This window comes from Capricornis sumatraensis, chromosome 1 (genome assembly GCF_032405125.1).
Source record: "Capricornis sumatraensis isolate serow.1 chromosome 1, serow.2, whole genome shotgun sequence".
In the NCBI taxonomy this organism is placed as follows: domain Eukaryota; kingdom Metazoa; phylum Chordata; class Mammalia; order Artiodactyla; family Bovidae; genus Capricornis; species Capricornis sumatraensis.
Genome location: NC_091069.1, coordinates 76302894 through 76317082, shown reverse-complemented (window position 1 = coordinate 76317082; position 14189 = coordinate 76302894). Strand labels below are relative to the sequence as shown.

The following is a 14189-nucleotide window of genomic DNA, read 5'->3' as shown; positions in this document are numbered from 1 at the left end:
CACATCAATGGCTAACCTGAAGAACTCAGACCATGCTATTTTTTACACAGTGCAAAGTATACTTCTATCCAAAAGTTGCTGCCCTAGGAGAAGAAGGCCAGAATACATCAGTGCCAGTATGTGGAGGTGGGGGGAGGCAAGGAGGAGGGGTGGTAGATGAGAGGGCTAGAAGCTGGGAGCTTCAGCAGACTAGGAAAGAATGAGGGATAGAATAAAGAGAGATCCAGAGGTGGGGAATATTAGGACCAAGAACACCTAGTTGTGGGGATGGAGTTCCAGTTACGGTCGCCAGCATATCAACCACAATAGTCAGACAGGACTTGCTTTCCCTCCGTTGTCTCTAGCTAAGGGAACTATCTGATTCAGTCACTTTACAACCAAGGCCAGTGAGAAGTCAGAGGACATGATAAGGGTCAAAATAATGCCTCCACTGCCATGTGGTCATGTAAGTGATATTCCTCCTCCATAAGCCAGTTCACCATCTCAGAATGGAACAGAGTCACAGAGGGAAAAATATGAAATATTGGACATTTTATCCCTTAATGACTAAACATTTGCCAAAAGAACTCTGGCTAGGAGAGATCTGGCTTCGAGGAACTACCCTCTTCTAGACCTGATCCTGGAAAAGTGACCTTAGTTGTGTCCATTGTGCTCCAAATGTCCTCTCTATCACCTTTCCCAGGATATGCCCTTTACTCTCAAATTTCCTTTTTCCATCTGACCTCCATTCTTAAGCAAAATTCTCATTTTACTTTTGCCCTGATGTCAATCAACAGTCAAAAGGAAAAGTAGCCAACAAGTTAATCCAAAATTTTATGAATTCTACTAACAAAACACACACACACACACACACACACACCTGAAAGCTGGATCCTAGTCAAAACTTAATTGGAGCAAAACTAAAAATCATGTGGAAAGAAGAAGTAACATAAAATTAAAAAAAAAATCCTATGATGGAAGTATTCTAAATCTGGATTGTGGTGTTGGTTGCACAACTATATCAATCAACTAAAACTCATCTAATTTTGTGTTCTCTAATATGATAGCCACTAGGCACATATGGCTATTTAAATTTATTAAAGTTGTATTATTCAGAGGAATAGAATTGAGTGTCAGAAATAAACCTATAAGTCTGTGGTTAATTAAGTGGTGCCAAGACCATTCAACAAGGAAAGATTTTTGTCAACAAATTGTTCTCAGATGACTGGATGGACACATGCAAAACAGTGAAGCTAGTTCCCTTCTTTACATCGTACACAAATATTAACTCAAAATAAACCAAAAACCTAAGTGTAAGTGCTAAAACTATAAAACACTTGGAAAAAACCTTATGAGTAAATCTTCATAATCTTTGATTTAGCAATAGAATTTGAGATATGACATCAAAAGCACAAGTAACAAGGGAGTTTCCTGTCAGTCCAGTGGTTAGGACTCTGGACTTTCACTGACAAGGGTCTGGTTGGATCCCTGGTTAGGGAAATAAGATCTCACAAGCCACATGGCACAGCCAAAAAATAGATAAATTTGGCATAAAAATAAAAAGTGTTTGTGAATCGAAGGACACCATCAAAAGTTAAAAAAAAAACCAATATTTGCCAATCATATATTTGATAAGGGATGCGTTTGAACTGTGGTGTTGGAGAAGACTCTTGAGAGTCCCTTGGACTGCAAGGAGATCCAACCAGTCCATTCTGAAGGAGATCAGCCCTGGGATTTCTTTGGAAGGAATGATGCTAAAGCTGAAACTCCAGTACTTTGGCCACCTCATGAGAAGAGTTGACTCATTGGAAAAGACTCTGATACTGGGAGGGATTGGGGGCAGGAGGAGAAGGGGACAACAGAGGATGAGATGGCTGGATGGCATCACCAACTCGATGGACGTGAGTCTGAGTGAACTCTGGGAGTTGGTGTTGGACAGGGAGGCCTGGCGTGCTGCAGTTCATGGGGTCGCAAAGAGTCGGACACGGCTGAGTGACTGAACTGAACTGATCCAGAACTTGTAAAGAATTCTTGCAATTCAATAACAAAAAGACAAACAACCCAACTCCAAAATGGGCAAAGAACCAAATAGATATTTCTTCAAAGATGACATACAAATGGCCAATAAGCACATGAGAGATGCTCAACATCATTAGTCATCAGAGAAATGCAAATCAGGACTGCAGTAAGATGCTACTTCATACTCCTAGGATGGCTATAATTTAAAGAAAAGAAAAGGAAAATTGTTGATGAGGATGTAGGGAAATTGGAAACTTTGCAGTATACATTGCTCATGGGAATGTAAAGTAGTAGAGTTGCAGTGAAAAACATGTTGGCAGTTTCTTAAAAAGTTAAACATAAAATTAGCACCAAGACAGCGTATTAGAAAGCAGAGACATCACTTTGCCAACAAAGGTCCATATAGTCAAAGCTATGGGTTTTTCAGTAGTCATGTATGGAAGTGAGTTGGACCATCAAGAAGGCTCAGTGCTGAAGAATCGATGCTTTCAAATTGCAGTGCTGTAGAAGACTCTTGAGAGTCCCTTGGACCGCGTGGAGATCAAACCAGTCAATCCTAAAGGAAGTCAACCCTGAATATTCATTGGAAGGAGTGATGCTCAAATAGTTTGGCCACTTGATGTGAAGAGCCAACTCACTAGAAGATCCTGATTCTGCGAAAAATTGAGGGCAAGAGGAGAAGGGGGTGACAGAGAATGAGATGGTTGGATGGCATCACTGACTCAATGGACATGAGTTTGAGCAAACTCAGGGAGATAGTGAAGGACAGGGAAGCCTGGAGTGCTGCAGTTCATGGGTCACAAAGAGTCAGACACAACTTCGGGACTGAACAACAGCAGCAACAGAATTACCACGTCTGAGCAATTCCACTTCCAGATGTATACCCCAAAGAACTGAAGATAGATCTTCAAACAAAAGTTGGTATGAACTTTCACACCAGCACTATTTATTTTTAATACCTTTAACCAAGAGGGAAGAACAACCCAAATGTCCATCAACCGATGAATAGATAAACAAACTGTGGTATATCTATAAAAGAGCTTCCCTGGTGGCTCAGACGATAAAGAATCTGCCTACAATGCAAGAGACCTGAGTTTGATCCTTGGGTCAGGAAGATCCCCTGGAGAAGGGAATGACAACCTATTCTAGTATTCTTGCCTGGAGAATTCCATGGACAGAGGATCCTGGTGGGCTACCATCTATGGAGTTTCAAATAAGAATGCATACTTGCACAAGCTACTTACTACATGGATGAACCATGAAAACATTATGCTGAGTTAAAGAAATCAGATAACAAAGATCTACATATTACAGCATTCCATTTATATGAGATATCCAGAATAGGCAAAGCTAAAGAAACAGAAAGCAGATTACAGATTGCCAAGGGGTGGGGGAAGGGGATATGGGAAGTTACTGCTTGATGGGTGTGGAGTTTCCTTTTTGGGTGATGAAATGTTTTGAAATTTGATAGAGATGGTTGTGTAACACTGTAAAGGCAATTAATGCCAGTGAATTATATACTTTAAAATGGTAAAATGGCAAAATTTACATAACATAATTTTCTAGATTACACTAGCCATATTTGGGGTAGTTAGTGCCACTGATTGGATTTTGCATATTGTAGGATATTTCCACCATGTACAAATTCTATTGGAAGTACTGATACAAACGTACACTTATAATGGGTAAGTTTGTTATATGTAAAAAAGAGATATTCCAAAGGCAAATATATTTTTTAAACCATTTAAAAACTTTGAAGTGTAGTTAATTTGCAATGTTATATTAGTTTCAGGTGTACACCAAAATGATTCAATTATATATGTGATTGAATATATATATATACTTTTTCAGATTCCTTTCCATTAAATCTTATTATAAGACATTGAATGTAGTTCCCTGTGCTCTACAGTAGATCTTGTTGCTTATCTATATTATATATACTAGTGTGTCTATGTTAACCCTAAAGTCCTAATTTATATATTACATAATATAGTATATAGATACACACACACACATATATATGTATCATATACACAGGCTTCCCTAGTGGCTCAGTGGTAAAGAATCTGCCTGCAATGCAGGAGACATGGGTTTGATTCCTGGGTCGGGAAGATCCCCTGAGGAAGGCATGGCAACCCTCTCTAGTACTCTTGCCTAGAGAATCCCATTGACAGAAGAGCCCACCAAGCTGCAGTCCATAGTGTCACACAAGAGTCGGACATGATTGAAGCAAATAAGCAGCAGCAGTGGTATACATATACAAATGACATCTTTCTTCATTCATCTGTTGATGGATACTTAGGTTGCTTCCATGCCTTGGCTATTGTACATAGATAGTGCTGCTATGAATGTTGGGGTGCATATATCTTTTCAAATTAGACTGTCCTCCAGATATAGTGAGATTGTAGATGCTGTGCTTATTCGCTCAATCATGTCCGACTCTTTGTGACCCCATGGAATGCAGCCCGCAAGGCTCCTCTGTCCATGGGGTTGCTCCAGGCAAGAATACTGGAGTGCATTGCCATGCCCTCCTCTGGGGGATTGTAGGATCATATGATAACTCTATTTTTAGTTTTTTAAGGAATCTCCATACCGTTCCCCATAGTGGCTGCACCAATTTAAATTCTCACCAACTATGCAGATGAATTCCTTTTCTCCACACCCTCTCCAGCATTTATTATTTATAGACTTTATAATAATGGCCATTCTGACTGGTGTGAGTCATATCTCACTGTAGTTTTGATTCACATTCCTCTAATAATTAGATATGTTGAGTATCTTTTCATGTGCCTGCTGGCCATTGGTATGTCTACTTTGGAGAGCCAATGGAAAATATTGATCTTTTCAAAGAACCAGCTTTTGGTTTCACTGATTTTGTTTATTATTTTCCTGTCTTCAATTTCATTGATTTCTGCCCTAATACAGTCTGCTTGCTTTAGGTTTATATTATTTTTCTTTCTCTATCCTAAATTGGAGGCTTAGTCTATTATCTTTAAATCTTTCTCCATTTCTAAAATATGAATTCAATGCTATAAATTTCTCTCTTACCATTGCTCTCAGAGAAGGGAATGGCAATCCACTCCAGTGTTCTCGCCTGGAGAATTCCATGGACAGAGAAGCCTGGTGGGTTACCGTTTGTGGGTCACAAAGAGTCAGACACGACTGAGCAACTAACACACAAACACACACCATTGCTTTCACTGCATCCCACAGATTTTGTTAAGTTATATTTTCTTTAGTTCAAAATATTTAAGGATTTTTAGAGATATTCTTTGATGTGTTATTTAGAAGTATGTGGTTTAATTTCCAAATATTTTGAGATTTCCATTTATTTTTCTGTTATTGATTTTTGGCTTAATTCCATTGTGGTGTGAGAGAATACTTAGTGGGATTTCTATTCTTTTAAATTTGTTAATGTGTGTTTTATGGCACTGAATGTGGGCTATCTTGGTGAATATCCCATGAAAGCTTGAGAAGAATGTGTATTCTGCTGTTTTTGGATAAAGAAGTCTATAACTGTCAGTTAACTCCAGTTGATTAATAATGCTGTTCAGTTCAACTATATCCTTACTGATTTTCTGTCTATTGGATTTGTCAGTTACTAATAGAATGTTCATATCTTTAACTATGGCTTCCTCTACTTCTCCTTGCATTCTATCAGTTTTTGCTTCATATATCTTGTTGCTCTGTTGTTAAGCAGATACACATTCAGGATTGTTGTCTCCCTGGAGACTTGACCCCTTTATCATTAATAATTCTCCTTGCTATTATTGATATTTATAAAAGAATATTATTGTTAATATTGGTGATAACGCCATGTTAATTTTCCTCTTTATGAAGTCAGCTTTGTCGGAAATTAATACAGCTACTCCAGTATTCTTTAAGTTAGTGTTACCATGGTATTTATGTCTCTGAAAGTGAAAGTGTAAGTCAATCAGTCATATCCAACTCTTTGCAACTCCATGGATTATTCAGTTCATGGAATTCTCCAGGCCAGAATACTGGAGTGGGTAGCTGTTCCCTTCTCCAGGGGATCTTCCAACCCAGGGATCGAACCCACGTCTCCTCCACTGCAGGCGGATTCTTTACCAGTTGAGCCACAAGGGAAGCCCATGTATGTCTCTACCTCTTTACTTTCAATCTGTGTCTTTACATTTAAAGCCGGCTTCTTAAAAGCAACATGGTTTTTATACACTCTCTCCATTTTCGTCTTTTAATTGGTGTGTTTAGACCTTTCACGTTTGAAATGATTATTGATATAATCGATTCATATCTATCATATTTGCAAGTGTTTTCTAGTCATTGCATTGTTCCTTGTTTCTTGTCTTCCCCTCTTTTTCTGCCTTGTCCGGTTTTTTTTTCCCTAGTTAAACAGTAATTTTATTGCTTGAGTACATAGACAAATTTGTGCAACCAGAGCAGGGGCTGTGGATGACTAGTATTTCCAAATTGGTTGGGGGCGGGGTGAGGGAAGGACTGTTTTGGTCTTACAATATTGCGGAAACCTGTGAATGCAGTTCTCAATCAGAATCAAAAGGAATTTAGCATCTTTATCTTTTCTATTCTTCTGAAGATACTCTCGAACAGCAACAAGTTTCTTAATTCAATGCTAGAGATCCTCAGGAAGATCAGGAGGAAGTCCTTTGAACTTTAGAATTCTCAAGATTTTATTGCCTGTCACAGAACAATGCCATGTGAGCATCTCGGGATCACTCTGAGGCAGGCCTTTCTTGGCCAGTTTGTGGATCTGCTTCATGTCATCAGATGTCGATTTCAGCCAGGTGGAATGACTGCAGTGGTAAGGCAGAGCCAACTGGCACAGACCCTTCCAGGGGCCTGCGTGAGACACCCAAGGGTGGCAGTCTTCTCTTATTCACACAAGAGAATAAGGGTGGGAGGCGCAGGAAGCCACCCTGCACACAGGAAGTGAAGTGACCTCACACAGCCCTGCTTCCTCCCATCCTGCCTTCTGTTTTTAATTGAGCATTTTATATTATTCCATTTTCTCTTGGCCCATTGATTATACTTCTTTACAACTAATGTAAGTCTATTTATACTGCTTCATAGGTTGGATATGTACCTTATAACAGAGGAGTCCCAATTTCCCCTCTTGTCCCTTATAACATTGCTGTCATTCATTTCACTTATTCATAAGCTATAATCAACCAATACATTATTGCTATTGTTATTTTTGGACAAGCAGTTATCTATTAGATCAATTAAGAACAACAAAAATATAAAGTTTTATTTTACTTTCATTAGTTTCTTTTCTCTAATATTCTTTCTTCAGATGTCGACTGAGTTTCTAATATGTATTTTCTACAGGTCTAGATATATGATCTGGAGAAGGCAATGGCACCCCACTCCAGTACTCTTGCCTGGAAAATCCCATGGATGGAGGAGCCTGGTAGGCTGCGGTCCATGAAGTTGCTAAGAGTTGGACATGGCTGAGCAACTTCACTTTCACTTTTCACTTTCATGCATTGGAGAAGGAAATGGCAACCCACTCCAGTGTTCTTACCTGGAGAATCCCAGGGACGGGGGAGCCTGGTGGGCTGCTAGACGTCTATGGGGTCGCACAGAGTCAGACACGACTGAAGTGACTTAGCAGCAGCAGCAGCAGCAGATATATGATCTATACATTCTTCTCTTGGAAGAGTCTCTTTTATCATTTCTCATAAGGGCAGGATGACTAGTGACAAATTCCTTTGCTTTTATTTGCCTGAAAAGGTCTTTATTTCTCCTTCACTTTTGAAAGATAATTTAACTGGATACAGCTATCTAGTTTGGTAGCTTTTTTTGTTCAACACTAAATATTTCACTCTAATCTCTTCTTGCTTGCATGGTTTCTAAAGAGAAGTCTGATGTAATTCATATCTTTGTTCCCTATAATTAAGGTGGTTTTTTCCCCTCTGGCTTCTTTCAGAAATTTTTCTTCTAAAGGCAAGTATCAGATAGATTTGTCTAAACAAAAATAATAAAATTTTGGGAATTCCCCTGTGTTCCAGTGGTTAGGACTTGGTGCTTTCACTGCCAGGGTGCAGTTTCGATCACTGGTCAGGGAACTAAGATCCCAAAAGCTGCCCAACAGTGCCACAAATGATAATAATAATAGAAAAATTTTGTATGATCAAGAAAGACAAAGCAAAGTGAAGGCCAAAAACAATGATAAACACAAAGGACAGGCCTTTTCACAAAGATGGCACCAAAGATAAAGAAGGAAGCCCCTGACTCTCCCAAAGCTGGAGCCAAAGCAAAGGTTCTGAGACCAAGAAAGCAGTGTTGAAAGGTGTCCACAGCCAGAAACAAAAAAGGAAGATCCAGACGTCACCCACCTTCCGATGGCTCAAAACACTGTGGCTCAGGAGGCAGCCCAAACATCCTCTGAAGAATGCCCCTAGGAGAAAGAAGCTTGACCACTATGCCATCATCAAGTTCCTGCTCACCACAGAGTCAGAAACACACTGGTGTTCACTGTGGCTGTCAAGGCCAACAAGCACCAAACTAAACAGGCTGTGAAGAAACTCTGTGACATTGACGTGGCTAAGGACAACACCCTGATCAGGTCTGACGGACAGGAGAAGGCATAGGTTCAACTGACTCCTGACTATGATGCTTTGAATGTTGCCAACAAAACTGGGATCATCTAAACTGAGTCCAGCTGACTAATTCTAAATGTAAAAGTTTTCACTATGTTTAAAAAAAAACTCACAAAGGACAAGGTCCGGCAGAATGGAAGGCCAAGGGGCAAGGAAGGTCCAGGGAGCTTCCAGGACACTGGGCACTGCTGGGCTGGGGCTGGTGGGACCGTGAAGTGCTATGGACTATTCTGATAACCATGACACTTGATGATGTGACCTTATATTTTTCAGAGCGAGAGAGAAGATCCTGGAGAAGTGGCAGTAGGAAATGAATCAGCAAATAATGAAACTCCATTATGAGATCTGTGATTTTCTGGGTTGGTTTTTTCCAAGCCAGATTTGATAACCTGGATGGAACAAGAGAGAATGTTGTTAATCAGAGACCAGGGGGAAAATTAGAAAACAAAAGAGAGAGAGAGAAAGGACAAACTGGAGGAACACTTGCAATGGTGTACAAACAGTTAATAGTCTTAACAGATAAAGACCTCTTATTAGTAAATAAGGGCTTCCCTGGTGGCTCAGACAGTAAAGAATCTGCTTGCAATATGGAAGACCCATGTTCTATCCCTGGATCAGGAAGATCCCCTGGAGAAGGAATTGGCAACACATTCCAGTATTCTTTCCTGGAGAATCCCATGGACAGAGGAGCCTGGCGGGCTATAGTCAATGGGATCGTAAAGAGTCAGACATGACTGAGCTTAATAAATAAGATAAAGCTAAATGTTGTGAAAGAAAAATAGACAAAGAACATAAAAAGGAAACTCACAAAAAGAAGAAATTGAAGTAGCAAATAAACATAAGTAGCAAAAAAAATCTTTGGTAGCTGAAAATGAAATTAATTCAAGAAGGAGCCATATTTTTAACCTTCAGATTAGCAAAGATTTGAAAATGTTTGTTGCATACAGAAAAAGGATATTGTCATAATCTGTTGATGACATGTACATTGTTATATTTCTGAAGGGTAATTTAGCAAATTATATTAAATTCCTCCCAAGCATCCACTTCTTTTGATTCAGCCATTTTACTTCTAGGAATTTATCCTCAGGAAATAATTGAACAAATATACAAAGAGGTACGTATAAAGCTGTTTGTCATGATCATGTTTGTAATAGTAAAAAGTTAACAACAGCCTGACTTTTCAAAAAGTGTTCTTTAAAGTTGATTTTAAAAGTCAAAGAATGAGAAATCAGAGCCAAGAGGGAAAAAATAGTTTGAAATAGGCAAACAAATGGCTGCGATCCAAAAGTCTACAAGCAATAAATGCTGGAGAGGGTGTGGAGAAAAGGGAACCCTCTTACACTGTTGGTGGGAATGCAAACTAGTACAGCCACTATGGAGAACAGTGTGGAGAGTCCTTAAAAAACTACAAATAGAACTGCCTTATGACCCAGCAATCCCACTGCTGGGCATACACACCAAGGAAACCAGAATTGAAAGAGACACGTGTACCCCAATGTTCATCGCAACACTGTTTATAATAGCCAGGACATGGAAGCAACCTAGATGTCCATCAGCAGATGAATGGATAAGAAAGCTGTGGTACATATACACAATGGATTATTACTCAGCCATTAAAAAGGATACATTTGAATCAGTTCTAATGAGGTGGATGAAACTGGAGCCGATTATACAGAGTGAAGTAAGCCAGAAAGAAAAACACCAATACAGTATATTAATGCATATATATGGAATTTAGAAAGATGGTAACGATAACCCTGTATGAGAGACAGCAAAAGAGACACAGATGTAAAGAACAGACTTATGGACTCTGGGAGAGGGAGAGGGTGGGATGATTTGAGAGAATGGCATTGAAACATGTATACTATCATGTAAGAAACGAATCGCTAGTCTATGTTCAATACAGGATACAGGATGCTTGGGGCTGGTGCACTGGGATGACCCAGAGAGATGATATGGGGAGGGTGATGGGAGGGGGGTTCAGGGTTGGGAACTCATGTACACCTGTTGTGGATTCATGTCAATGTATGGCAAAACCAATACAGTATTGTAAAGTAAAAAAATTAAATTAAAAAAAAAAGAAATAGGCAAACAATCCTTATAATAAAGACTCATCTTCCTAAGTGACAGTGCTCTCTACAGCTGGAGAATGGAAAGGGCAGAGTACAATGTGACATCCTGTACCTCCTGACACCCTCACCTCTGTGAAGACCCAGAAATTTGCACTCCTGACAGAATGGTGCCTGGCTCCTTGGTTTCACAAACACACATTACCCTCTCCCTTTCTTTAAATGGCATTACCCATTGTTCCCTTTGATAACTAGAAATGTAGATCCTTTATTCAGAAACAGCTAGTTGAGACAATGGGAGAATGTCCCCAAGTCCATCAGTCTGGCAGAATGTTGCTTCTCTGGGGATGGGAGTTGGGGAAGGGAAATCAGAGAGTAGAGTATAAGGTCGGTGCAAAAGTAATTGTGGTTTTATGTTGTTGAACCTTGCTGTTTGGTGTTGGAATACATTCTTAAATAAATGTGGCTATGTTATACATCCTTGTAATGTGCATTTCTCATTTTATGTTTCTTGCTAATGACATTACTTTCTGTTTATTTTATATATATTTTAGACTAGGGAAATAATGTTAGACAAAAAGCAAATTCGAGTGATTTTCTTATTCAGGTTCAAAATGGGACATAAAACAGTGGAGACAAATTGCAACATCAGCAATGCCCTTGGCCCAGGAACTGCTAATGAACATATAGTACAGTGGTGGTTCAAGAAGTTCTGCAGAGCAGACGAGAGCCTTGAAGATGAGGAGCACAGTGGCTGGGCATCCAAGCTGACAAGGACCAGTTGAGAGGATCATCTGAAGTGACGCTCTTGACCGCAAGAGAAGTTGCTAAAGAACTCAGTGTCAATCATTCTACGGTCATTCGGCATTTGAAAGGTGAAAAAGCTCAATAAGTGGGTGCCTTATGAACTGACTGCAAATTTAAAAATTGTCATTTTCAAGTATCATCTTCTCTTATTCTATGCAACAACAACAAACCATTTCTTGATCAGATTGTGACATGCGACGAAAAGTGGATTTTATTTGACAGCTCAGTTGTTGGACTGATAAGAAGCTCCAAAGCACTTCCCAAAGCCAAACTTGCACCCAGAAGTGGTCATGGTCCCTGTTTGGCGGGCTGCTGCCAGTCTGTTCCACTACAGCTTTCTGAATCCTGGCAAAATCTTTACATCTGAGAAAGTATGCTCAGCAAATTGATGAGATGCACCAAAAAATGCAACGACTGCAGCCTGCATTGGTCAACACAATGGGCCCAGTTCTTCTCCACGACAATGTCTGACCACATTAAAAAACCAACACTTCGAAAGTCGAACAAACTGGACTATGAAGTTTTGCCTCATCTGCCATATTCACCTGACTTCTCACCAACCAACTACCACTTCTTCAAGTATCTCTACAACTTTTTTCAGGGAAAATGCTTTCACAACCATCAGGAGGCAGAAAATACCTTTTAAGGGTTCATTGAATCCCGAAACATGGATTTTTTTATGCTACAGAATAAACAAACATTTCTCATTGGCAAAAATGTGTTCATTGTAATGGTTCCTATTTTGATTAATAAAGACGTATTTGAGCCTAGATATAACGATTTTATATTCACAGTCCAAAACTGCAATTACTTTTCATCAACCTCTAGGTACTCAATAAATCCTTGGATGCAGCCAAGGCAGCCAAGATTAGACCTCAGAAAGCCCTGTTCCATCCTGGCCCCCTTTAGTGGCAATGACTACCTACAAAAACAGGGGATAGGAGTTCAGGCCAAAGCCTATCTGCTTGGAATTTCCCCATACCACTTCTTATTTTGTACTGACTCCACTACTCGTGGCCATCACATACCCAAACCCTCTGACCTTCGTTCATTTGTAGACTTTGGCTCCTGCAGACTTTGGCTTCATCAGTTGTCCATGGCTATGAAGACTCTTTTCAGGTAAGCCACTCCGGCCTGCCTGGACTATTTGACCTCCTGTGTCACTCCTGTGTTTCTCCCCAGTGTTTGTGCGTCCATATACCCCATCTCAACCTCTCTTCCACTTCAGGAGAGAGGGATCAGAAACAAAGGGATACACTTACTAGATCAAAGAATGTTAGAAGGGATGGTGTTCATCATTTAGCAAAATCAATCTTATTTAAAGTGAAAGAACTTGCTCACAGCTAATTTCAATGTAATATGATACCTGGGTGGCAGGGTGGTGCTTTTATTTTTAACTTATTAAAATATTTTAAAAACAATTCCTAAGGTTCCATGGATGTGAGAGTTGGACCATGAAGAAGGCTGAATGCTGAAGAACTGATGGTTTTGAACTGTGGTGTTGGAGAAGACTCTTGAGAGTCCCTTGGACTGCAAGGAGATCCAACCAGTCAATCCTAAAGGAAATCAATCCTTTGATTTGCATTGGAAAGACTGATGCTGAGGTTGAAGCTCCAATACTTTGACCACCTGATGTGAAGAGCTGACTCATTAGAAAAGACCCTGATGTTGAGAAAGATTGAAGGCAGGAGGAGAAGGGGATGACAGAGGATGAGATGATTGGATGGCATCACTGACTGAATGGATATGAGTTTGAGCAAGCTCTGGAAGATGGTGCTGGACAGGGAAGCCTAGCGTAATGCCATCCATTGGGTCACAAAGAGTTGGACATGACTGACTGAATAAACAGAAGATTCCATAGGAAAGATGACATTCTATTTGATCTATAATCATAACCTTGTATGCTGCTGCTGCTGCTGCTAAGTTGCTTCAGTCGTGTCCGACTCTGTGTGACCCCATAGATGGCAGCCCACCAGGCTCCCCCGTCCCTGGGATTCTCCAGGCAAGAACACTGGAGTGGGTTGCCATCTCCCTCTCCAATGCATGAAAGTGAAAAATGAAAGTGAAGCCGCTCAGTCGTATCTGACTCTTAGCGACCCCATGGACTGCAGCCTACCAGCCTCCTCCGTCCATGGGATTTTCCAGGCAAGAGCACTGGAGTGATACCCATGTATGCTTGACCCTAAATGGAAATGGACCAAAGGTCTAGTTTAGGTCTTTATTTCTCTTATAGGGAGCATGGAAATGTCCCATTTCTTTTTCAAAGGAGTTGCATGCTTTTTTTTTACTCTCTTTTTGGGGAGAATGAAGAAAGTGTAGTGGGGTCCCAGCCTGGAAACTGATGTCCAGGGTGGCCAGGAACAGAGAGAGGTATATTGAAAGCATAAAAACTGTTTCTGAGAGAATGGTCAGGGTCCAGCCAGCAGGGACCACCTGCAGTCAGAGAACACAGCAAGACCTGATGACACAGTTGAATGTCTCACAGAGCGCAATATTGTAGACAGTTATCTAGAGGCTTTGGACAGCGAAAATATTCTTCAGCGTTCTTCTTCCTGGTACTATCCTAGCCACAGTGCTCTAGCGTGGTGTAGGCACCAGTGGCCCCATCATTCTAAAGCATTGAATATCTCACTGTTCTGACTCAACTGTGGAAAGTCTGCCCCATTATTTTTCCTGAAACCAGCTTTCCTAAATGTCTGTACCACTAGTGTTGCTG

At 40.3% G+C, this 14189-nt stretch overlaps 1 pseudogene; it reads right to left on the bottom strand.

Moving 5' to 3' along the window:
- Nucleotides 1-6361: 6361 nt before the first annotated feature.
- Nucleotides 6362-10902, bottom strand: LOC138075269 (small ribosomal subunit protein uS15-like; annotated as a pseudogene).
- Nucleotides 10903-14189: the final 3287 nt, after the last annotated feature.